A 26322-nucleotide genomic window follows, 5' to 3' on the forward strand; every position below is an offset into this window, starting at 1 on the left:
AAAGGACAGTAGAGCATCTCGGGCCAGGTGGACAGCTGAACTCTCTTCTCAGCAGCAATGAGACACAGGGGACCTGAGCTTCTGCAGCACAGCATCCTTCTTCATTGGGAATGCCTTATCCCTGACTGCTATGCAGAGGCCTCTCAGTGTGACTCTAAACCTTTCTATTTCTAAGCTTTTCTGCGGTGTCCTCCACTAATACCACAGATTCCTGCATGTATCCTGGCATGTCTCAACCCTCACATATGATGAAAAAGGAGCAAAGAAGGCATGAGACCATAGAGGAGTAATCTGTATTTCCCCATAGCATTCTCAGCCTCGTATTCTTTGTAGTTTTTAAGTTAGGTTTTAGTGGATTTCTGGATGTGTATTTGCATCTTTCATCACTCACATGCCCAGAACACAGAACAGCTGGCAGGATATGGGGCTGGGAAGCAGATCATACACTGAGAAGACCAAGCTTGGGTAAGGTATACAACACATGGCTAAAAGCTGATCCTACCCAGAATCCTGCTCCATAGCAAGGAGTCAACAATCTTTTGTAGTTCTCTAGAGAAAAAAGGTCTCTACAATGCAAAAATTTTTTATTACAAAGTTAGGAAATTTCTGTGGCATAGAGAATTGCCTTTCTGTCAAGTTCCCACATCTTCAAAACAAAATGTTTCCCAAGCTGCATCACCTTCTGAAACAAATTAAAGAAAAAACAATTACATGTACTCTAGCTAGCAGCAAGAGACAAAAAAAATTTCTCTTGCTAAAAGCGATCAACTTTGACCACCAAACTGCCTGTCAAACCAAACAAAGTCAAACTAAAAAAACCAAACCAAAACCCTTCAGAGTCTTGGCATATCTTCTCAGTCATCTCCTATTTAGATCATGCAATACATTGTAAAAGCAGGCCTCTGAGTCTGACTCTTAGAAGACTTAAAAATAACAAAAGAAGAGAGACTAAGAAAATACTTTGAGAATAAAAAATCAGAGCTTTATTAATAGAGAAAATAAAGAAAGAACCGCAGACAGAGATGGGGGCTGAGCATGTAGAGTCCACAACTAAGTACAAGGTTCTTCGCAGATATCTCTGGGAATCTTCAGGATCCCTACTGACCCATGGTTTAAAGCCAGGAAATGGAAAGGGAGATGCATCAGGCTGCATCAGGCTCTAGAACGCTGGGTCATTTCAAGAGCTCTTCCTGGGCCAGCTCAGCAGCAGCCCCCAGAGCCATGGCAGCAGCCAGAGCCCCCAGTGGGCTCACACTCACAGCAATCAGGAGCCTGGTGTCTATGGCGGTGGTGGAAGAGACTGGGCCTGTGGTGGCTCAGGCAGCAGCCACCACCCCCAGAGCTTGAGCCACAGCAGTGGCCCGAGTTGGAGCCACAGCAAGAAGACACCAGAGGAGGGCATGGCGCTGGGCACTGGGGTGGGCACTTTGGAGGGCACTTTGGTGGGCATTTTGGGGTGCACTTGGGTGGACACTTAGGAGGTGGCTGGCACTGCTGCTGGTTTTGCTGGCAGGACATCTTGTTGTGACTTTTCCAACCTGAAAGTAATGAAACTCTTTAGCTATACAAACCAAAAGACACATTTTTTTATGTTATAAAATCATATGTGACGCTTAAGGATATTTTGTATATATATAGTATAAGTCTTCCTAGAGTAATACAAAGAACTAATAAGAGGAGTTTGGAGGCTCACACCTCTAATCCCAGCACTCCAGAAGTTGAGGAGGGAGAATCACTGAGGGTTAGAGACCAGCCTTGGCTACAAAGTGAGCTCAAGGCCACCCTGAAATGCCTACAAAGAGTCTCAAAAAAAAAAAAAAATAGCACAACAACAAAAAATAAAGAACCAGCAGATCTCATGGAGGTCTAGCTATTCACATGCCTCTTGAGATTAGGGCATGAATTAAAATAACTGGTTAAAGATTACATATAGTGAAAATTTCTTTTATGTCATTCAACAGACAACTATCAGTTTCTAAACTTCATGAGCTTACAGGATTCACACCTCAGGGAAGCATTCCTCTTCTACAAGAAAAAACAAGTCTTACCAGAACTGCACCCCACAGTCCTGGCAAACCAAAGTCTGATTTCCAGACAGGACAGTTGAAAGAGTCTTATTCTTGCTCATGACAGCACACACCATCAACCTCTGCAGCCTCCCTTCCTATCTCTCTCTCCTGTTCAGAGCTCTCTGGACCCACGGGTTCCCACTCACCTGGGTCACACACACAGGAACACAGACTTGTCAAGGGAGTTGGAACATATGAGATATTAGAGCCAGGTCTGCCTTTTATAGGCCCAGCTTGACTCCAGCAATGGCAGAGTGGCTAGTGTGTCACCAGGAATTCCTGGATCATTCCTGACATACTCTGCTAACTTGTCCCTGCCTCCAGGGATCCTTGTGACTTCCTCTCATGCCCTGGGGTTTAGTCTAATGGTATTGCCTAGTCACACGCTTCTCTTATTCTTGATTTCCCAAAGAGATGCTTAAGTTTCTAGGGAAGCCAGTGCCATGACAAAGACCAGAGGAGGTACCTCTGGGAAAACCAGGGAGTCATAGCAAAGCTTCCTGGTGTATGTGTTCCATTCCATTTTTTTTCCATCTGCCTAATCTCTACTTCCATGGCCAGACTGGAATTTCTGGGCATAGAATCAAGGACTATTTTCTTCGTGCTATACACCATTCCACACATCTGCCCTTCAGAGTCAGATCCTTATTCCTGACACTGTATTTTTGTAGAGTCCAAGATATCTGTTGACAAGTTAACTGAGTGAATCGGAATAGTCTCCTGAGATGTGGTGGTCATCATGACTATGATTAACGTTGTTCATTTAAAAACCCAAATGCCCACTGAATCAGCAGGTTTTTTAAAATTATAATGCAATAGTGTCTCAGACTGAATTTACACATTTTGCCAACACATTTTGCTATGAATTTATGAGCTAAGTAGCCTCAAAGACTTCATTAAATAATATGAATCCACAACTCTATAACAGACATATTAGCAGGTTCCTATCTGATATGTGGTACCAATAGGTGTACTTTGCACGTGAGATCAAGAGGATAACTAAACCATGTCATTTTTTATAAGAATGTATGTTGTTGCTTGGCAGTTTGCTTAGATGGTGATTGTGACCGAGATGTGGTCCTTATTCACAGATCCTATTCTGGGGAATTCCTTTTAATACTATGAGGAGGCTAGTAATGTTTTTTGGGGATGTTCATTATGCTTTGAGGACTCCGAGAGAGTAATTCAAGATAAGAGCATTATGAGAATCATTTTACCGAGTCTTGCTAGTGAATGATAAAGGAGTAAGAAAACTCATATAATTTCGCCCAACTACACTTTTGCCCAATAAGCATTTCTTTCCTTCACTGTACATACATTTAGTGAAGACTTTCTATGTGGAGCAAATTTGGAATGCATCTACTGAAAGAGATGTGTTCCTTTCTCAAAGCTTTGGCCAGATGATAGGAATAATAACTGAGAATTTTGTTCAGCTAACACATATCCTTTATGTAGTATGTTTTTCTTCTAATCTCATGGTGATTGAGTGTTGAGAGTTCAGATCAAAAATGAAATCATTAGTGATTAAATACAAAAATAATCAAAAAGTATTTCTTCCTCAGGTAGTAGCTGTTCAGTGCACATCTATCTAAACACTTGGCACGTAGAGGCAAATATTATGTTTGTTGGAAACTAAGAAGTCACAATCCAGAGACACTGTGAAGACTGCTGTGAAAACCAGGGCCACACAAGATGGGACTTGGGGCTTGGAATCTTCCAAGGATGTTTTTGGGACAGCGGATCACTTGGATGTGGTAGGAGAGGCTGGATGACGAGTTTTTCATTCTCAGTGACAAACAAAGTGGTGACCATGAAGGAAGAGAATGAAATAGGCTGCGCCCCTCTGAATGTGTCTATGTGTGAAGCATCTGCATGAGCAAGTGCTTACAAGGCTGCACACAAGCACAGGAGTGTGGATGCACATTGGATAGAATATGGTAGAGCTTAGGGACACCTTGCTGCCGGAGCCCAGAGTCAGGGAAAATGCTCAGTCTCTGACTAGCCAAAGTGCCTTTTCTTGTAACCTGTGTTCCCATAGGACTGTTATAGGCAACTGAGTTAGACAGAAATACTATAGATAGTCAGATAGGCTAGGTCCTCCAAGGAGCCAGTGAAGAAGGCCAGATACTTGTAACTGTGGGGGAGACAGCCACTGCCACTTCCAGCTGTGGTGCCAGGCCTCAAGACAAAATATCAAACAAATACACCGCCATCCTAAAGATTGGTATTCTAAGTAGTTCTCTGTCACCCTGAGGGAGCCAAACATCTACAGCAAGAGTCACTGCTCCTTATGCATGCCCACTTGCTACATGACTGGCTTCCCCATTTGTCCTCACTTTAGGCAATTTTACTGGAGAAATTAATCTTACTGATTGCTGGTAGTTCTGTCCCACCTTATGCCCACCTTGTGGGTTTTCATGTTTTGCCCACGTTAGACCTACCTGACTTTGTGGTATTATTCTGTAAATCCCCTGGAAAAGACAAAGTCTTTGGCAACTTGGGACACCTTCTCTCTCTCAGACAGAAACTTTCTTTCTCTTAAACATAATAAACATATTCTGCGCTTAACCTCTGTTGTTCCTAAAACTCATTCTTTGATTTTAGGGAAAATGAACTCATGGGGGACATGTAGTAGTCTGGTCCCCTATATCATGACTAGCCAACATTGTGGTCAGCCCCATGCTCTTTGACAAGTGCCAAACTTTGAGTTCTCTTGCCTTTTTATTCACAGTCTTTGCACCAGGACACAGCACTATGAAAGTGTTTTACTCTTGTTTCTTTTACTGGGGAGGCTACAATAACCCATGTAATTCAGATAGGATGAATGAATGCATAGATGAAGATTTTTAGAACAATGTTTTGGAAGTTGTTGGAAATACTGCTTTGCCCACCTCTCAAATGCCAAAAAAGTCACTGACTTGCAGGTCAGTGCTATCAAAAGTCTCTTGAATGTGACAGATTTTGGTGTGAAATCAAACTAATTCTACCACAAAATCAGATCACCTCTAAAACATGCTCTCTCTTGCTATGGTATTCCTTGTGTTGGAGGAGTAGAACTTTGTCAATATCATTATCTCACATCTCTGCCTTCTGCAGATGGAAGTCATGCTATAATTTGTTATAGCTGATATATTGTCTAAACTTGAGAAGTTTAAGTAAGAGACTCAGCAGGGAGCCAGGATTTTTATAAATATCCTTATTCAGTTCAAGAGGAGGGGATAGAGATTTTGTGAGTGATACATCTCCCCTGAGGGGCAGAGTTGGCCTGCATACAATATAAGTGAGGAAAAGAAGCTTGTTTCTTTCTTTCTGCTCTGGATGCTTTTGCTGATTGCTGTCTTAAAATGTTGCCCTGTACTATGCCACCCTGCCTTGTAGTCATCTGATTATGGACTGAAACTTCCAGAAGTAGTGAGCTAAATAAACCTTGCCTTCATTTTGGATGTGGCAGCAATGAGAGAAAAGTAACCAAGACAGAATTTTTTACTGTAAAATCCATTGCTTATCTCTTTTCAAGTTTTCCTTATTGAAGACAGATATGCTCATTTATCGGCTGACTGCTCGGAAAGCAAACCTCTTGCATAGAAAATGACTTTCAGTTTCCTGGGTCCCTGGATCCATTTTCCACTGATTAGAATCTTCCTTTGTTATAACCTAAGCCCCCTAACTATTGTGCGGAAGCCTGTTCTGTATAAGCCCACCTGCTTCTTTCCCTTCCCTTCTCCTTTCCCATCTAACTAGGTTAAGTTTTAACTTTCCAAAAGGCCACAAAACAAAGACCTGAGCCTGTCACAAATTGTGTTAATTGCATTAGATTGTACTATTCTTCACAAAAATACCTTTGTTTGTATCATAGCAATACATGTAACTTGGCCTTACTGTATATGTGTGTTTTCCTTTTCCCTCTGAGTAAAGGATTGATATGTAATCAATGCTCTCCTCTGTAAGTAATTGTAAAATCTTACCTAATTGATATGTTAACCATTGTTGCCCTCTACAAATAACAGTTGTGGTGCTGAGGTAGGATAGCTAAGGTTGTTAATTGCTGTTAGAATTCTCTATTCTTTGCTAAGAAAAACAAGATTTCTTCTTATCTAAACTTGCTTGTATGCAGGGAGACTTGCTTACCCTTACCTGATCTTGCCCTTCCCAAGACGTGTAATTGTCCTTTTTATTTGCCCACACCCCCACCCCCTTCCTTACATTGTGTGACCTACAGCTATTTGTGGGTGTACAAGACAAAAGCCCTGACTTTTAGCTGTCAGGTACGCAGTGTTCAAATTGGCTCCCAGAGACTCGTCATCAGGCCTGGAAATAAAGCCTCTGCTTCCCAAATTTTAATTTCTTGCTTCCTTGGATTTTATACCGGGGTCCGAGTTATCACAACTTAATTCCGGCTACAGAATTATTATGATATGAACTGGAAATCGATTAATGTTTAAAGAGGCATGGAGATGAGAACATGAGGAATACTCATGTATCTATCTAAAATGTGTAAGTATCACAGCCATTCACTTCCTCAGCACATAGGAGGACACTTGGAGCCTGCTCCTACAGCTGCTATAAAAGGCATCACTGATCCAGTTTCAATCTTGTACCTGCTTACTTTATAATACTTGATGTTTTAGTTGTCAGTCTTAATTTTAAGTTAATCCATAGAAGCAATATAAATGGTTCTGAGCAGGATTGAAGCAGAAAGTAGCCCCACAGAGATTGCTGGTTTTAAAGAAAGACATGGGACTCAGAAAAATTGAAGAACATGAGTAAAGAGGGGTATTTTGGTGGTATGCTGTTTGAAATACAGTCCTGCAAAATTGGGTATGGGGCAAGAAAATAAAAACCACTTCTCTGAGACCCATTAGTGGAGAAGAAAACAGCCTGAGCTTTGGATTTCATATACAATACATAGCATAGGCTGCCCCAGATGATATCTAGACAGTTGATGAGGATCAGAGACCCTGTGGTCAAAGCACATGAGATTGAATCTGGAGAATGAACAATGTTTATATACCTGAAGGCAGGTTTCCTAAATCCTCATGTTCTAATTGTTTTTGGGTTCAACTACTGTGGATCACTTATTTTGATTCATTCATTAGTCGTTGATAAAAATGATACACGGAATTTTGTAGCAAGTGACTATTGAAAGAAAACATAGAAATGAGGTCCTTTGAAAATATTTATGTCTAATTTCCAGGTTTTGCTTAACGTGCAGCCGTGAGCAATCGCGAGGAAAACCAGGAGTGGCAGGGTTTCAAGTGGCCAATTGAAGCAGACTGAAGAGGGACACTTAGGCTTGGGCATGAACCAGCTGGCCACGGTCATTAGTGGGGAGGATTTTGATGGCTCTGCATCCTGCTTGGAACTGACACTGTGAATAGAAAAACAATGGTTTCTACTCTCAGCAGTGGGAAGCCACTGTTCTTTCTGGATATGCAGGAGACAGTAGATGGTGTGGCAGCAGCAGCCTGGAAACTGTCTTCAATTCCCTGACTTATCTGATGCTCTTAGATTCTGCTTCTCCTTCTTCCTGCCCCTGAAAAACTGACCAAACTTTTGATCCTGCCCACTTCTGGATGACATCTGGCCTGGAGATAAAGACACAGATAAAATTGTCCCTGAGACTCTGTGGGAATTGAAGCAGATTTTCCGCCTGTCTTGTTCTGGATGCAGCGCTGGGACCTCTCCTGCCTCAGCACCCTGCAACCTGCACCTGCTCATCATGGAGCTCAGAGCCCATGTGGATACAGTAAATGTGACTCTCCTCAAAGTTTATGCTAGATGGCGCCAATGACTAGCTTTCAGATGTAACTGGGGTGCACCCTAGACTTTCTGTGTTACTTTTCACACACCCATCACACTAGTCATATTTTCCTAAGATGTCACTCTGTTTCGGGAATTGCTGGGTGTAGGCCCAAATTATACCCTCCTCACTGTTCCTAACTTCTATCTTTGAAATAGTCCAGAAAGAAAACAATGTAACCACACAACTTATGTGCTTTTATCCCCACTGTACAAACAGGCAGGAAATGAGGCCAAGGAGATGTTGTGATGTTAGGGTAGCTTAGTAATGGAGGCTTTGCCTGGGGCGGTCTTTTCTCCATCATTTTTCCTTCCCCTTTCCTGAAATTCTGCCTTGGAGATGAGAACTGTGTCAGGCAACCTGAGATCACAGGGGCCTTCTAGGCATCAATGGGAGCTGATGGTGAACAAAGCAGAAAGGGTATTGTGTGTCATGATGACATGCGCCCCCATACTGACTAGGGCCCACATATCTGTGTATGTGGCCTGCTTTACCGTTTAAATTTCTTTTATTTTGAGTTTCTGTCATTGCAGTGAAACATCATTTCTAATAACCTTGTATACATACCAAACATCAGGTGAGATACAAAGGGTAACCTTAAAATTAAGTTGGAAATTATATCCTGTGCCTGGAAAGCTAGACTGCAAACAGATACTGCTCATATGGAATGAAACAAAGGGATCCCCAGAAAGCCCACGCTCCAGCAAAGAAATATCGGATGAGTTGCCCTTACTTCAGGTAGATGTTCTAGAAAGCTCAGGCTCCGCCTCACTCCAGGCTGGCTTTGGCCTTCTTCAGAAGGCCAAGTCTCAGAAGGACTGAGACTGCCTGTCTGGAGTCTTTAGTTGATGACATTTCTTTTGGGTTTAGGAGGGTGCTTTCTTAGAATAATTGTTTCCTTTGCCAAACGCAGAGACTATGGATAAAGGAAAGCTGCTTAACTGACAGAAGAAACAGGGAACTGCAAAAGCAAAAGGCTGACTACCACTGCATAAAGACAAAACTGTTTCTATGGTAAAGAGTTTAATAAAAACTGTCAATGAGAACTGACACATTAAATATGTTAAAGACATGTGGAAGTTCCTATGTTCAAATACCACAAGCTCTTGAAAATGGAACACAAAGACTAACATTGTCAATTTTTTAGAAATGAACCACAGTAATTTTTAAAAGCTCAATACTGCTACTTGTTATATATTTAAAAAATAAATTAATTATGACATTGGTAAGGTAATTAGGAGTAGAAGTAGTGCAACCATTGTGGAAATCAATCTGGAAATTTCTCTAAAAGCTAAGACTACAGGTTTCATTTGACCAGAAATTCCCCTTCTGTTTATCTTCCCTAAGAATTAGAATCATCATACCAGAGTGATATAGGCACTCCTATTTTTCTAATGGCATAGTTTATAGTAGACAAATCCTAGAAACAACACAAATGCCCATCAACAGGTGAATGGATATAGAAGATGTGGTTGTTTTATACAATGGAGTGCTACTCTGACACGAAGAAGGATAAGGTACAGGCACTCTTAGGAAAATGGATACCCGTTGGGTATCCCCTAACCAGGAGTGAGGCTGAGGGTTCTGAGCTTCTGCAGCAGAGAATCCATCCCAGTGGAAAGTATTACATCATCACCATGCAGATACCTCTCAGCCTGAATCTAAAGCATATCTGGTCTCAGTTAACTTGCTGTGTCTCCTGTTTCTACCCTCCTCCCTCCCCTCTCAGGACACTTCTCTTCACATCTGAGTGTAAAGGCACTAGGAACACAGACAATGCAGGAGGACATGGTCATCTTGCCTATGAGCGTTGTCTACCATGTATTCTTGTAATTTAGAAGGTAAACCTCTGGGTCTTGTTGGATAACTACTGCCATCGTCCATCACTGATGTGTCCAGGGCAGGGGCCAGGTAGAAGCACAGGATCCAGGGAAGAACGGCGAAAGCAGAGAAGGCATTTTGTGACCTGTCAGCAGCTGGCTTTAAGCAGAATCACCCTCCCTAGAAATTTGATAGCATTTTGCAAGAGGAAGGGTCTCAATCTGCATTTCAAACCTTTCTCCAAGAATTAATTTGAAAATACAGAAATTTTATAAAATGAAAAACACCCAAGTTCACATAGATATACTTTCCAAGCTGTCTCAGCTTCTGTAATTCATAAAATTTAATAGTGTCTCAGCAAGAGAAATGTAACATAGCTATGGCCAATGGTAAAGCGCTTGGAGCTCCAAGCTCCCTGCAATTGGAAGAAATCAAAGAGCACCATGAAGCAGCCTGCTGCCCGTGATTAGCTGTCACTGACTCCACAGCATTGTATCATGAAACAGCTCCCACTGAGTCTCTGACCTTGGGGAGACTTTGGAAAATATCAAAAATAGAGAATGATCAACACACGTCCACAGTAGATAATCAGAGTTTTATTACAAGATGGAATAAGGTGGAAAGGAAGACATAGATCCGAGTGAGCCTTGAGAGTGTAACATCAAATAAACGATTCTTCACAGAAATATGGTGTCCTCATTATCCTGGTCAATTCATGATTTAGATGAGAGAGTGTAGTGAGGAAAGCATCAGGAGGTAATGGGCTCTGGATCATCCATTTTCTCAGTAGCTCCTCCTGACCCAGCTCAGCAGCAGCCTCAGAGCCAGGGCAGCAGCCAGAGCCTCCACTGGGGTCACACTCACAGCAGTCAGGAGCCTGGTGCTTGCAGTGGTGTTGGAAGAGACTGGGCATGTGGTGGCTCAGGCAGCAACCACTACCCCCAGAACTGGAGCGACAGCAGCTCCCAGAGGTGGAGTCACAGCAGGAAGAGACCCAAGGAGGGCATGACGCTGGGCACTGGGGTGGGTACTTTGGAGCACACTTTGTGGATATTTTGGATGTACTTGGGACACTTTGGAAGGCCTGGAAATGCTACTGCTTTTGCTGGTAGGACATGTTGGAGTTTAGTGAGTCCACCTAAACTAAACGAGAATAATGAAATTCTTTAAATATTAAATGCTCAAATCATACTTTTCATATATACATAAAAGACTAATATTAAAGAATGCAATCATTTCAATAGCCTTCAAGGACCTGAAATTTTCTTATAGTGAAACTGCATAGAGAAAAAACAATCAAAGGTGTTTGTTATCCTCTCTTAGTGTGAGCTGGAAATGCTCCGTCCTCACATGCCTAAATAAATACTCTCAATGCCTTAAAGGACTGTTCTGTTACTCCCACCAACTAGAACTTACAGAACACACTCAGGGGGCACTGGAAAAATGTTTCAAAATCACTATCCTAAAAAAACCAACCAAACCAAAACAAAAAATCTGGTTGGAATATATGCCAATTGCTATTTTGTCAATAGTTGCATTTTTACTATTTTCAAGTTAGCAATGTGACGTTCCCAGACACAGAGCTGCTAAAGATGCACACAACTAACACTCCATGTTCATATGCGTTAGTGTTGGGCATGTCAGAGATGCAAGAGGTTCACAGAAGATGGAATCCTGTTCCTGTCTGCATGGCAGTGATTCCTAAACTCTTTTTGCTTAGATTTCCTCCTCCTTCTCATTGCCACTGTTAGCTATTGTTCCCATCTCTCATCTTCTCCCTGTCCTGCTCAAGCCCTATGGTTTCATAGACTTCTACTATTCCTGGGCCCACACAGGAGCACTAACAGATTCTAGGGATTTCGGAGCTGATCAAGTTCTGAAGGCCAGCTGGCCTTTAATAGAGCCTGTCATGGTTTATGTTGGTGGTCCCCAGACCTCATGGATTGGCATTGTGCATTTGTAATTGGTTCATTGTCTAACGCTTGGATTGATGGTATCAGTGCTACACCCACATAGCATAGAGCCAGAATGTAATGTAATGGCAGGAAGAAAAGTATGTAGCTCTTTTGCTGGTTTCCTCCTTGCTGTTTTTAGCTGCCATGAACTGGGGCCCAGTCATGCCAGCCTGCCTTGGAGCCAACTGAGTATGGACTGAAACATCCAAAAATGCTAAGAAATGAACCTTTTCTTTCCCAGCTTTGGGCTTCAGGTATTTTGTGTCAGCGACCAGTGAAAAGTAACTAAGACAGAGCCTGACTTGTCTCTGGAATGGGCTGAAGGAAGATTTTTCCCAACTTAACCAGTAACCTGTTCTTTGGCAAAGAATAAAAGGCAGTATGAAATATAACATGCACAATCTGTTTTATGAGCATTGATGGAGATTGCCTATCATGAGTGGAGACAGAGTTGTCCAAAAAAACAAAGGCATGCATATTCTGAATTAAACACTGTATCCTACTGCTTACTTAACATTCAGCTTGCATGACCTCTTGTTGAGATATCCAGTAAATGAACCCAGCAACAGTTCAGCCCCTTCCAAAGGCCGGCAGTATACTGTTAGGCGTGTCCAATACCAGGCCTTTTCTAGTGTTCTCACTCTAGGGGCAGCTCCTCCCACCCACCCACAGTTCCCACAGGCAAAACAAGGCCCATCTACATGAGCTGTAGGGCCTGTGGTCTCTGGCATTTGCTGAGAATCTGGGTGCTCCAGCTGATCCCAGAGGATCAGTGTTGGTATAAGCAACCACAGGACTAGGAACACATTGTAAACAAGAATTTGGTTTCTTATGTCTATCTTCCTGAGCTGATCCTTCTTAATTTTCTACTTGATGTAGAGTTGAAAGTTTTGCTGTTGATTCTGGCCCAAGTGACCATAATTCTATTTCTTTAAAGTGTATACTGGCTACGGCTGTCCCCTCCTCGCTTGAGTCATATTTCAAATGTCCTAACTCACAAGAGCCTTTCATCATTCTTCCATTCACTTGGCTTTCATCCTAACAGAGATTCTCACACCCAGAAAATCCTGGCTGTCTTTACTACAATGCCATCTCTGCTTTTTCTGAGTCCAAGGTTTCATAGAACTGCCTGGTAGATAAATGGACATCCTGAGCTTCTCTTAGGCTCACATTTGCCTCTTACTTGAGATTTCAGAGAGAATCTGGAGCACTATTCTGCCATGGGATCCTTTTGTCTTTGTTCCAGACCCGGAGTCCTCTGTGACCTGGCTTTCCACATTCTGAGATTTACCTGTGGCAACTTGCACCTGTGACAACTTCCATTGGAATTAATATCAACTTTTGCTTGCTACACTGCAAAATTTAAAGGTATGTTCTTATAGAATGCTGGTGTCCTTTATCTGTCAGCGTTAATTCCTAAAATTTGAAAAAAAAAATATGTGCTTCTTCAAAGAATGAAAATTAAAAGATAACAAATAGTTTTCAAGCATTTTTTGACAAATTCATGAACCAATAATAAAAGATACTAAACTAAAAAAGGAAAAAGTAAATATTACAAGAAAAACTTCTAGTGAGTCTATAAAAATTATTTATGTGCATTTTTGAAGCTTCCCCATCAGTGGTGAGAAATAACCAGAATCACCAGGAGGAGGCGTGGTTTCAGGCAGAGATTTGGAACACACTGAAGGGGGCCTGAAGAGGTTTGTTTACAACAACCTGCCAGTGTGGTGTGGGCACAGGAATTCAATTGGATGACCACACTATCTGGACATAAGGTTGTGAACAGATGATAAGTGGCTTGACTATAAAATGTGCTACTTTGTGTTCCTATGAGCAGTGGAAATATTTTACTATTTATGGATTTTGAAAGTATAATGGCATGGTGTTCTGCATCTTTCTGAAAATAGGAGAATTATGTGTAAGTCTCTGTCTTGCTATTATACTCATCTATAGCTGCAAGTCATTTTAAAACCCCATGGAACCAATTTTTTCTTTTGAACTTTGTCTTGAACCTCAAGAACATATAGTTACAATGAAAACCACTGTTGCCATTGACTTACTCATCAACCCATTCATTCTGTATTTACTTCCTGATTAAACACTCTTTTTCCAGTATTATAGGGATCATCAGAAAACAGATGAATTTTTGTCCCCAATATGTTCACCCTATCACAGCCACAGTGAACTCACCCACTCTGAAAAGAAACATAAAAGCCAACACTAAGTCTTAGGAAAAAACATGGAATTTGGTGCAAAAACATTTCTGACATATGATGCAGAATGTATGTTTCAAAGAAGTATTCCATGGTGGTTTAATTTATGAATGTGAAATAAACTAAAATGACCTAAAAGAAGGAAATGAATTGAGAATTACATGACATTGCTATGACTATAGAACTAGAATATACACGAATAAACAAGAAAATCCACTGTCAGAAAAAGAAACGTTTTTCTACCTAATCAATTTCTCCTATATAACGAAATTTTAATTTGAACCTTTGTGAACAAATTAAATTTCTTTTAAAAAGCAAAAAGGAAAATAATCTACAATGGCTTCAGTAAAAATGCTAGTAAGTCCCTTAGGGCCTCCCTTACTGGTACTGGCATTGTACAGGAAGAGAACAGGTCAACATTTCATGAGATCTGGTTATGGTTGAACTTAGGCGGCTGAGCACAAAAGTAATTCGCCTCCCTTCCTTCTAAGGGGCCCTGGAGGAAGACAGGAAGAGAAGCAGTCTGCTTCTCCTGTGAACCTACCAGCACATGGGGCTGAGAATCAAACATACCTTCCCCCACCCCCTGTTAGAAACTGGGGGCAGAGGTCTGAGCATCTCTTGGGAGGATGACCATACAATATAGCAAATATGGGGGATTACCTTCTATCTTCTGTTTGAAGACAAATGTTGTTTTCACTGTTTTGCTTTGTTCTAATTAATTGTTTTTCTCTATGTAATATTCTCTTTCAATTGGTTTAATAGTGTTTTATTTTTGGTTTGATTTTGCCACACCTAATTGAATGGACAACTACTGTGAAGATAACAGGATATACCATAGTACCTATTACTGTTATCCCAGTATCCTGCTGTGAAGTTCTGTACCAATTTCACTGTATTGTCTAGACAGGCTTTGTTCTGTCTTTTTCTGTTCTATTTTACTACCTTCAAAATAAAATTAAATAAATAAGTCTTTTAGAGTATAAGTGCATGGAACTAAAATCTTTCCTGTTAAGCATCAAAGAAATATTGAGGAAAGATGCCATTCTGTCAATTAGAATGAAACAACAAATATTGTAAAGCAATTGATTCTCCAAAACTTCCACCTTTCTTAAAATGTTATGTACCTTTTTTGTAGAGCAGTAAACTATTTGGAAATTCCCTTGATTAAATATGAAGTCTAACTGTTTTCACAGTCTTACCATTTTCAAGAAATAACACTATTGGCTAAAAATAGGAACACCTGCTATGTTTTTCACTAGGCATAAAGCTATAAAGGTCAGTTTATATGGAGTTCTTCAGCTATTTCTGGAGACTAATAGGCTCAGCATCAGCTTTACGAGAGGGATTGATTGAGTTCCTAGTCCACTTCCTGAGTGATAGGGGGATTTCAGACAAGCAGACAGGCAGAACGAGACCCACCACTGCTTGATGGTGAGGCAGCACCTCCCAGTACTCTAGACTTCCCAGTATCATCACTCTACAACTGCACCTTCCTCGGCACACAGGTCAGAGCCCATGCAGAAACACTGAGCATGACTCTTCTAAACGTTTATGCTGAGAGACACCATAACACTCCTCCATATATAAATGAGGTGCACCCAAGACAGCCTGTATCACTGTTTCTATATACTCATCAATGCAACCTAACATGTCACTCTGAACCAGAATACTGGGCATGTGCCCAACACAGATGCTCCTCTTTGTTCTTCACTTACATCTTTAATTTTTTTTCTGGAAATAGCAAAAGTTCAGACATTACAACCCATACTGCTTCACCCTCATTGTACATAGGTGCAGACAGTGAGGCTCAGTAAGTTTCTTGAGATGTTAAAGAAGCTGAGTCATGGAACCTTTTCTTGGGGGAAGTCTGATTCCCACCCTTTCTCCTTCTGCCTGCTTGAATACAGCCTTGCAGATCACAGCTCCATCAGAAAGACCAGAGTGAGAAGTGGCTCCAGGCAAACACCACAACTAAGCACAAACATACAAGGAGAGGAGGGGACACCTGCTGCTAAAGAGAGAGCCTCCCCACCAGCCACAGACTGAAGACTTTGACCTCATAATACTGGATTTAAGATAATCCACCCTCTATTCAAATTACTGAAATTTTAAGTTTTTGTTATAGTAGCAGAATAGAATTGCTGATACAACTGGAAAGACAAAATTATGCTGAAAATATTCTGTGTACTGAACGCCAACTAGGGAAGGGTTCCACTCACCATGAAAGGACAGCAAGGAGCTCCAGAGAGTAGAATCGCCAGTGAAATAAGGGCACAGTGAGCTGCTCAAGCTGCAAGCAAAGCTGGGTAAAGCAAACTCAAGTGTCCACCCCTGTTTAGACTGGCTTCCTCCACACAATAATAACTTAACTTCTCTGCTTGTTGTTCTCATTTTGTAGTGATTTCCTTCTCAGGGAAGCAGGTGGTTTCAAGATTTCAGAACAGGAGAGAGGGATGGGAAGGGAGTAAAGTTTGATAGTGTGTGCAAGAATAAGACTCTTACAACTGAAATGTCTGGAAATCAGACCTTGGTTTGCCAAAACTGTTGGTTTTAATGCTGATAAGACTTGTTTTTTCTTGTAAGAAGAGAAGTGTTTCCCTGAGGTACGAGTGCTTTACATTCCTGTAAAAGAGGACAGCAGAGCATCTAAAGCCAGGTGGGCTGCTGAGCTCTCTTCTCAGCAGGAAATAGGCTGAGGGGAACTGAGCTTCAGCCATCACTGGTATACAGAGGCCTCCCTATATGATCCTAAACCGTTCCGGTTCCTAGTTTCTCTGCTGTGTCTGCCACTTCCCTCCATTTCCTGTACTAACATTAAGTAATCTTGCATATATTATGCTCTGTTTCCACCCTCTCATCTGAGGAGAAAGGAGCTAAGAAGATGTCCTGGTTTATGTTGGTGGCCCCCAGGCCTCATGCCCTTACATTATGCATCTGTGATTGGTTCATTGTATAGTGTTTGCGTTGATGGTATCAGTGCTACTCCCAAATAGGAGTGGAGCCATGATGTGATGTAATGGCAGGAAGAAGGTGTGTCTTGCTGTCCTGCCAGTTTCTGCCTTGCTGTTTGCATCCGCCATGACCTGTGGCTCCTCCATGCCACCCTACCTTGGAGCCAACTGAGTATGGACTGAAACCTCCAAAAACTGTAAGAAATAAACCTTTCCTTTTCCAACTTTGAGCATCAGGTATTTTGTCTCAGTGATGAGTAAAAAGTAACTAAAACAGAAGACAAGAAACCACAGAGGAGTTATGCATCCTTTCTCCTAGCATTCTCAGCTTTGTAGTATTTGTATTTTCTAAGATAGTCCTTAGTGGATTTTTGGGTAAGTTTCTGCATCATTAATCATTGACCTGCCCAGAATAGGGACCAGGTGGCAAGACAAGGTCCTGGGAAGCAGATCATACACTGAGAATACAGAATTTGGGTAACGTATATGATTCAATAAGACCCAAAGCTGATCCTATCCAGAATTCTGCTCCCTAGAAGGGAATTGATGATGTTTTTTAGTTATCTGGGGAAAGAAGTGTCTCAACTACATTTCAAAAATTTTTATTATAAATCTGGAAAATTTTGTGGCATGGAAAATAGTTTTACTCTCAAGTATGTAAATATTAAACTATTTCCTAATCTGTATGACCTGCTGAAACAATTTTTTTTTACAAAAAATCATTCCTGTTGTTAAGAGTAGCACCATGAGACAACATGTTACTGTCATGAAAGGGGATCAACTTCACACACCAAACAGCCTGCTGAACCAAACCAAACCAAACCAAACCCCATCAAAATCCTGGCATATCTTTTCAATTATCTTTTATTTAGATCTTGCAATGTGTCGCAAATAGCAGACCTCTGAGTCAGATTCTTGGGGGACTTAAAGACAACAAAAGAAGAGAGACTAAGAAGATATTTTGAGAATAAAAATCAGAGCTTTATTAAAAGAGAATATAAAGGAAGAACTGCAGACATAGATGGTGGCAGAGCATGTAGAGACCACAGTGAAGTACAAGGTTTTTCACAGGAGTCTCTGGGAGCCTTCAGGATCCCTACTGACCTATGAATGGAGGGGAATGGAATGGGGGATGCATAAGGATGCATCAGGCACTAGACTACTGGATCCCTTCCAGAGCTCTTCCTGGTCCAGCTCAGCAGCAGCCCCCAGAGCCATGGCAGCAGCCAGAGCCCCCAGTGGGCTCACACTCACAGCAGTCAGGAGCCTGTTGCCTGTGGCAGTGGTGGAAGACACTGGGCCTGTGGTGGCTCAGGCAGCAGCCACCACCCCCAGAGCTTGAGCCACAGCAGTGGCCCGAGTTGGAGCCACAGCAAGAAGACACCAGAGGAGGGCATGGCGCTGGGCATTGGGGTGGACACTTTGGAGGGCACTTTGGTGGGCATTTTGGGGTGCACTTGGGTGGACACTTGGGAGGTGGCTGGCACTGCTGCTGGTTTTGCTGGCAGGACATCTTGTTGTGACTTTTCCAACCTGAAAGTAATGAAACTCTTTAGCTGTACAAATCTAAAGACACATTTTTTATGTTATTAAATCGTATGTGACGCTTAAGTATATTTAGTTTATATGTTGCATAAGATTGACAAGAGTAATACTAAACATCAGTCAATGGAAGGGCCCAAATCTCATGGGGGTTTACTTATTCACATGCCTCTTGAGATTAGAACATGAATAAAATTATTTCGTTAAAGATTACACACATTGAAAATTTCTTTCATGTCATTCGACAGACAGTACTATTTTCTAAATTTCATGAGCTTACAGCATTCTTACCCCAGGGAGGAATTCCTCTTCTAACAAGAAACAATAAGTTCTTGTCAAAACTGAGCCCCACAGCTTTGGCAAAACAAAGTCTTATTTCCAGACATTGTAGTTGCAATGAGTCTTATTCTTGCTCATGACAGCACACACCATCAGCCTCTGCAGACTCCCTTCCCATCCCTCACTCCTGTTCAGAGCCCTCTGCACCCACATGTTTCCACTCACCCTGTTCACACACAGGAGCACAGACTTGTCCAGGAAGTTGGAACAGATGAGGTGTTAGAGCCAGGTCTGTCTTTTATAGGCCCAGCTTGATTCCAGCAATGGCAGAGAGTGGCTATTGTGCCACCAGGAATTCCTGGATCATTCCTGGCATAGTCTGCCTCCCTGTCACTTCAGGAATAACATAACCTCTCCTATGTCCTAGAATTGTGTTCAGTCTCATGGGGATTACCTTGTCACATGATTCCCTGAGAGGGTTCTCCAAAGAGATATGCAGGGGCCTAAGTGAACAATGCATTGTCAAAGAAATTATGAGATGCTTCTGGGGAATCCAGGGATTCAGAGCACAGCTTTTTCTTCTAAATTTTATTTTAAAGAGATTAAAACAAGAGGACTGAACAAAGCAGGTCAGAACAGAACAATGTAAGCAACACAGCACTTCACAAGATGACTGGATATTAACAGTATAGCTACTGTAATGTCTCTTTCTTTGAAATAGTTGAGCATACCTTCCTGTACAGTAATATCAAACATAACAAACTAGTATAAAATCATTCAAGAGAATGAAAGTATTACAGTGTATTCAGAACCAAATAACAGAAAATGAACAATGGCTACTATATTACGTCATTTTCAATATAAAATTTGTTTATACTATCATATGTATTAAAATCTAATATGATACAACATGATAGAACCAATGGAAATACAAGAACGAAAGCATGGTAGGACTGCGAAGCAAGATGATATTAAATCAGCAATGGCTGCCATAATGTCTTGTTTGCTTCAAAATAACTGTTCATATTATCACACATAATAAAATCAAACAAAACAGAATAAATCCACCCCAACTCATGAATGAAAACATTGTAAGGCTTCAAAGCAATGTAATGGGGAATCATGATACCATAAAATCTTATGTACTCTTACCAACACTTATGTCAGGGAGACTATACAGTATTTACACATGTGAGTGTGAGTTATTTAGCTTATAGGTATGGTCTCAAGTTGCACCCAATTATTTATAAATATTCCAATGTGATCATCTTTATAGCAGAGTAGTACTCCATTGTATAAAAATGCCACATCTTTTTTATTCATTCCTCAGTTAATGGACACTTGGGTTGTTTCCAAGATCTGGCTATTACAAATTGTGCTGCTATAAACATGGTGCACATATATCTCTCTGGTATGATGTTTTCAGTTCTTCTGGGAATATGCCCAGAAATGGAATAGTTGGGTCAAATAGGACTTTCAATCTCAGCGTTTTGAGGAATATCCAGACTGACCTCCACAGTGGTTGTACCAGTCTACACTCCCACCAACAGTGCAGAAGAGATCCTTTCTCCCCACAGCCTCTCCAGCATTTTTGTTGGCACTTTTCTTAATCCTGGCCATTCTTTCTGGAGTGAGATGGAATCTCAGTGTTGTTTTGATTTGCATTTCTCTAATGACTAATAATGCTGAATATTTTTTCATGTATTGATTTTCATTTGCATTTCTTCATCTGAGAACTGTGTATTCATCTCAGATGCCCATTTTTGGTCTGAGTCTTTGAATTCCGGGGGTCTGATTTTCTAAAAATTCTTTATATGTTTTAGACAGAAGTCCTTTGTCTGAGGGACTGTTCACTAAGATTTTTTTTCCCAGTTTGTAGGTTTTCTTTTCACTGTTAGTGATTTCTTTTGACATGCAGAAACTCTTTAATAGAGCATGATCCCAATTATTGATTCAAGAAAGTGTTTCCCATGCAGTTTGATTCCTGTTCACGAATTCTCTACCTACCCCTATGTCTTCAATATTTTTACTTACTTGGTTTTCACACAGATTTAGTGTTTCTAAATAGATCTCTGATCCATTTAGATTTTTGTTTAGTACATGGTGATAGGCATAAGTGTACTTTTAGTTTTCACAATTTGGAGAACCAGTTTTTTCAGCACCATTTGTTAAAGAGACTATCTTTCTTCCAGTGGACATGTTTGGCCCCTTTATCAAAGATAAGGTGGCTGAGTGTGTTTGTAGTTGTGGTTGTATCTTGTAATCTATTCCATTGATTTTCAGAGCTGTTTTATTGCAGTACCATGTTGATTTTATTACAGTAGCTTTGTAATATAATATAACTTCAAGTCAGAAATTGTGATGCCTCTTGCCTTGCCTTTGTTGCTTAGGATTGCCTATGCTATTCTAGGTCTCATCTGGTTCCCAATGAATTTTAGGAGTGATTTCTCTATACGTATGAGGTATTTTTATGGTATTTTCATTGGGATTGCATTGAATCTCATAACAGTTTTGGCAGAATGGCCATTGTCATAATATTTATTCTTCCTATCCATGAACAAGGGATGTCTTTCCATTTTCTGAAATACTCTTTGATTTCTTTTATCAGGGCATTATAGTTTTCCTTTTAAAGACTTTTTACTGCTTTCATTAGATTAATTCCTAAGTATTTCATTTTTTTGGATGCTAGTATGAAAGGCGTGGCTTCTCTTATTTCTCTCTCAGAGATTTTCTTGTTAGTTGTATAGTAATGTTATTGAATTTTGAGTGTTGACTTTGTATCCAGCTACATTGATGAATTTATTTACTATATCTAGGAGTCTTTCAATGGAATTTTGGGAGTCTTCTATGTAGAGTATCATGTCATTTGCAAATAATGGTAATTTAACTTCCGCTTTTCCTATCTTTACTCCTTTGTTTCTCTAATTGCTCTGGCTGGTATTTCCAGTACTATGTTGAATAGGAGCAGTGATGAGGGACATTCTTGTCTTGTGCCTGATTTTAAGGTAAAGGTTTTCAGTCTTTGGCCATGTAATATGATGCTGGCTGTTGAGTTGTCATAGATGGTCTTTATTATATTGAGGCAAAGACCATCTCTTCCAGTTTTCTGTAAGGTTCTTATCATGAATGAATGTCGGACCTTATCGAAAGCTTTTCATGCATGTATAGAAATGATAATGTGATTCTTACTTTTGGCTCTATTGTTATGGTGGATTACATTTATTGATTTATATATGTTGAACCATCCCTGCATCAGAGCACAGTTTTTTGGTTCCATTCCATTTTCTTCCCTTCTTCCTAACCTCTATTTCTATGGCCAGGCTGGATTCTCTGGGGTATAGAATTAAGGACTGTTTTCTTTCTACTGTACATGTTTCCCATTATGAGTTTGATTCTCATGCCTGGCAGCACGTCCTTGTAGGGTCCCAGGTCTTTGCCTACAAAAGATTCGTGCTGCCAGTGTTAGAACAATTAAATGCAAATATCTGATCTGGCTGAATGATTTTCAGATATCAGTGCACAATGTGTGTAACACTATGCCCCTGAGTAATGTATTCTTATTTTTTTCTTTGTTTCTCTTTGAAATAAATTGATTTAAAAATGTTTAGTAATTAGATCAAGGTAGTTTCCTAAAATACAGTAATCCAAATAACTTAGATTACTCTTGTGCATTAGAATCCAAAATGTCCACTGCAACAAAGTGTAGTTGTTTAAAAATATATTGCAAGAGTCTCTTGAATTGGAGTTAGATGCTCTGCAAACAAATTTTAGATCTGTGTTTATGGGCTGAGCACCCTCAAAGACTTCATTAGACAACATGAATCCACAACTCTATAACAGACATATTAACAGCTTCCTGTCTGAATTGTGATACTATTAGGTGGTACTTCACACATGAGGACAAAAATATACTTAAACCTTGTCATTTCTTCTAAGATTGTATTTTGTTTCTTGACACTTTGTCTAGAGAGTGAGTGTGACACAGAGATGCTACATTATTCTCAATTCCTATCCTCACAAATTCCATTTAGTACTATAGGAACCCTAGTGCAAACTCTTTTAGGAATGTGCATTATGCTTGGAGGACTTTAAAATAATACCTACTTCTAGTCAAGAGGGTGCTGAGAATCCGTCTATTGAATTTTGTGGATGATTTATATTAAATCATATATAATTTTGGATTGTACTTTTGTCCAGTAAACATTTCTCTCCTTCATTTTGCACACATTTACTAAAGACTTTCTACATGAATCAAATTTGGAATGCAGCTATTGAAAGATTGTGTCCCTTTCTCAAAGCTTTAGCCATGTGGTAAGAATATATGACTTTGAATATTTTATCCAGCTAAGACATGTCTTTTATGCGGTTTGTTTTACTTCTAATCTCATAGACACTGAGCTTTGAGAGATCAGGTCAAAAATGAAATCACACTATCTGTTGTACAATTGGATCTTATTCACTCATGCAGTTTCTCAAACAAATGAGATAATAAGATATTTATGCATGTGTGTCTCATTTGATTTATGAGTACAGTCTTGTGTTCATCCATTTGCCTTTAAAAGTCTAAAATGTATCCTTCTTTATTGCTGGGTAGTATTTCATGATATTAAAAAACTACACTTTTTTTATTCATTTGTCAGTTGATGGGCATTTGGTTATATCCAAGATACAATTATCGCAAAGGGGAAAATAATGGAAAAAAGTACACACCTACACACCCACACCCATAAGATAATCAAGGTAGTTATACAGCTAATTTCTTTTACTTCATTGAAAAGTTTAACCTAATATTCTTTGGACAATATTCCATGCCTATATCTTATATTCTGAACAACCACTATGAAGATAACACATGATCTATTCGTTATTTTTCTCTCTTACGAGCATGTTTTGAAATTGTTTTTAGTGGTTATTTTTATTTTTTCTCTTTAAATTAAAGATTTATAAATTAAATTATTAGTAATTCAACAAAGCATTAATCAAAAATTTCTTATTTATCTATCAGCTGTTCACTGCACATCTGTCTAAATATTTAGTATAATAGAGATGAATAACATATTTATTAACAACTGGAACCTCATAATACTCTAGAGACACTCTAAAGACCACTGTGAAATCCATGACCACACAAGATTAAAATTGTGACTTGAAAGCTTCTGAGGTGTTTCTTCCAAGGATGTTTCTGGGACAGTGGATGACAGGGTTGTTCTAGGAAAGGGCAGAGGAGTTCCTCATTCTCACCACAAACAAAGTGTAGTGACCATGAGGGAAGACAATGAAACAGACTGAGCCCCTAAAATGTGTCTATGTGTGAAGCATCTGCATGAGCAAGGGCTTAAAAGGCCACCCATAAGCACAGGAGTGTGAGTGAACGTTGGATAGAATACGGCAGTTTATGGATACTTTGTTGCAAGAGCCCAGAGTCAGGAGAAGAAAATCCAGTCTCTGTGGAGGAAAATCCTGTGTTTGGAGGACAGACTCATATTGTGTAATAGGTTCCCACCCAGGTATTATGTGGAATTGATTATGAATATAAGAACCATATTATCAAAGAATTCAGCTTAACCAGAGACATAGCTTTTTGGAGGATTTTTCATGTTATGTATAAATTATGCTTTTGGGTCCAAGAAGTGGCCAACTTGTTTCCTGCCAAGAAAGAAAGATCATTTTGGAGCCCATTATTCAGGATTCTAATTCTGCCTCACACTGCGTAGAGTAATCTACTTGTTTATCCTTTAAAAGTTAAACACTTATTTTGAAAAAAAAACTGAAAATTTTATAATAATTGAAGTTATCCAGCTGCACAAGCTTGCATATAGTATCATTCTTGGTAGAGAAAATTTTTAGAATAGGAAAACCTATATAAAGAATAGGGGTGATTTCTGTGCAGCTATATGAGAGAACTTGGACTGTGCCTGTTATTGGTAAAGGATTTCTTCCTGGAATGATGAAAATGTTCAAAAATTGTGGGGTGGGGAGGACGTGATGCACAATTCTGTGAATATATCAAAAAACACTGAGATTTTACTTTCAACAGAGCAACTGTTTAATATACGAATTTTATTTCAGTATATATTAGAAATAAAACAAGTTGAAAAAAACTATTAATATCTCCAAATGAAAAGTACAGGCCCTGCACTGTACTATCTAAACCCACTTAACCTGGGCAGAGGTCATGTGTATAGAGGACAGGACTCCACTGTCTGCTTGAAATGAGTCTATTTTTCTACTCACCCAATCCTAGTTTCAGGCCTGCCTCTGATGTTTGAGATTTTTTTTAATTCAAGAAAAAATAATTCAATAAAGTGTCAGAGTACTGAACTCTAAAGCATTCTTGGAAATCTTAGCACAGTCTCAGAGCATGTTTGTCCAACATAAGGTTTCAAATGTGGATAAATCCCATGAGCTGCAGGATTATAGAATTTGTGGCCTTTGAAGATGACTGCAGAAAAACATGAATGTGATATGAATAACATTTGAGGCCTTTACCTCCTGTGTCACTATTTCCCAATGAAACTGCAGCTCACTGGTTTATTCTACGAATTTCAACATATCATTTTTGATCTCCTCACTCTCTTTAAAGAAGTTGCTTGCAATAATGGGCAAAGCGAGAAGGGAGAGAGTTGAGGCACCATGTGCGTGCATGCATGTGTGTGCATGCATATGTACGTGCATGCATTGTGCTCTTTGCCAATCACATGTGAATGTGATGAATGGTAGACACACATGTAAGAGTTTGAAATTAGGGGTTGAATAAGTGATGGAAATGAGAAGGAGATAAACAGCTTTTTATTATTCTCCATCCTGTTCATTTATATCTGAGGAAATTCTGGGAATAGGTTCACAAGTTAGGGAAGAAACAGCTCCCTGTGGTTATTCCTGATCCTATTTCTATACAACTTTTGCCGTCCTTGTGATCACTCTGAGCACCAAGTTGCATCATTTCATTGGTCATTGCTGTGGCTTCAGTGTGTTCCCCAAAGTTCAAGTGTTGGGAAATGAATTCCCAAATTAAAACATTGATGGCATTTAGGGTGGGGTCTTTGGGAGACAATTATGATTGGATGAGGTCATGAGGTCTTATGATGGGAATGACATCTTCATAAGAAGAGAAAGAGATAGGTGAGTTGGCATGCTCCCATTCTCTTGCTATGCGTTATCATGTGCTACTGTGTCACATAGCAAAATATCTCAGCAGGCTGTGAGTGCTACTGACCCCTCCTCTCAGGGCCCCAAAAACCAAGGGCCTCCCCAGCCTCATGCTCCTTGTTTGCCTGTCTTGCCCTCTTGGTATTACAACCCTGTTGTTACTAAGAAGACAGAGGAGAGAAGTTTCTATTTCCTCAGTGTTCTTCATTTATCTGTCCAGAAATATTCTGTAGGTGAAGAAAAATGATCAGTTCTTGTATTGATAGTGTCCTCTCACTGTCAACTTCTTTCAGGAATCTTGGACCGTGTAACCAATGAGATTGCTTTCTTTCTTAGCCTTTATGACGGGTACAATTTATTAGCCAGCCTGACTAAACTGTAAGTCTCAGGTTTTAAGTCAGACTCTGGTCTGGATCCTGTTGTGTAGGTATTTTTTAAACATGTCGGGATAATTAGAGTCTTTGGAATTTGAGTAAAGCAGACTATTTTTTAATGGGATAGTCTCAGCTAATCAGGTAAAGACCTTTAAACACTGTGATT

The 26322-nt window shown here is 40.1% G+C and overlaps 1 long non-coding RNA gene across 1 annotated transcript; it reads right to left on the reverse strand.

Moving 5' to 3' along the window:
- Positions 1 to 960: 960 nt before the first annotated feature.
- Positions 961 to 2268, reverse strand: LOC134471981 (uncharacterized). The gene is made up of 2 exons (XR_010041793.1): positions 2216 to 2268; positions 961 to 1538 (listed from the first exon to the last, which is right to left on the reverse strand). It is a non-coding gene; the product is annotated as an uncharacterized LOC134471981 (long non-coding RNA).
- Positions 2269 to 26322: the final 24054 nt, after the last annotated feature.

This window comes from Cavia porcellus, unplaced genomic scaffold, assembly GCF_034190915.1.
Source record: "Cavia porcellus strain 051 isolate PalLab524CR breed Dunkin Hartley unplaced genomic scaffold, mCavPor4.1 scaffold_1, whole genome shotgun sequence".
In the NCBI taxonomy this organism is placed as follows: Eukaryota; Metazoa; Chordata; class Mammalia; order Rodentia; family Caviidae; genus Cavia; species Cavia porcellus.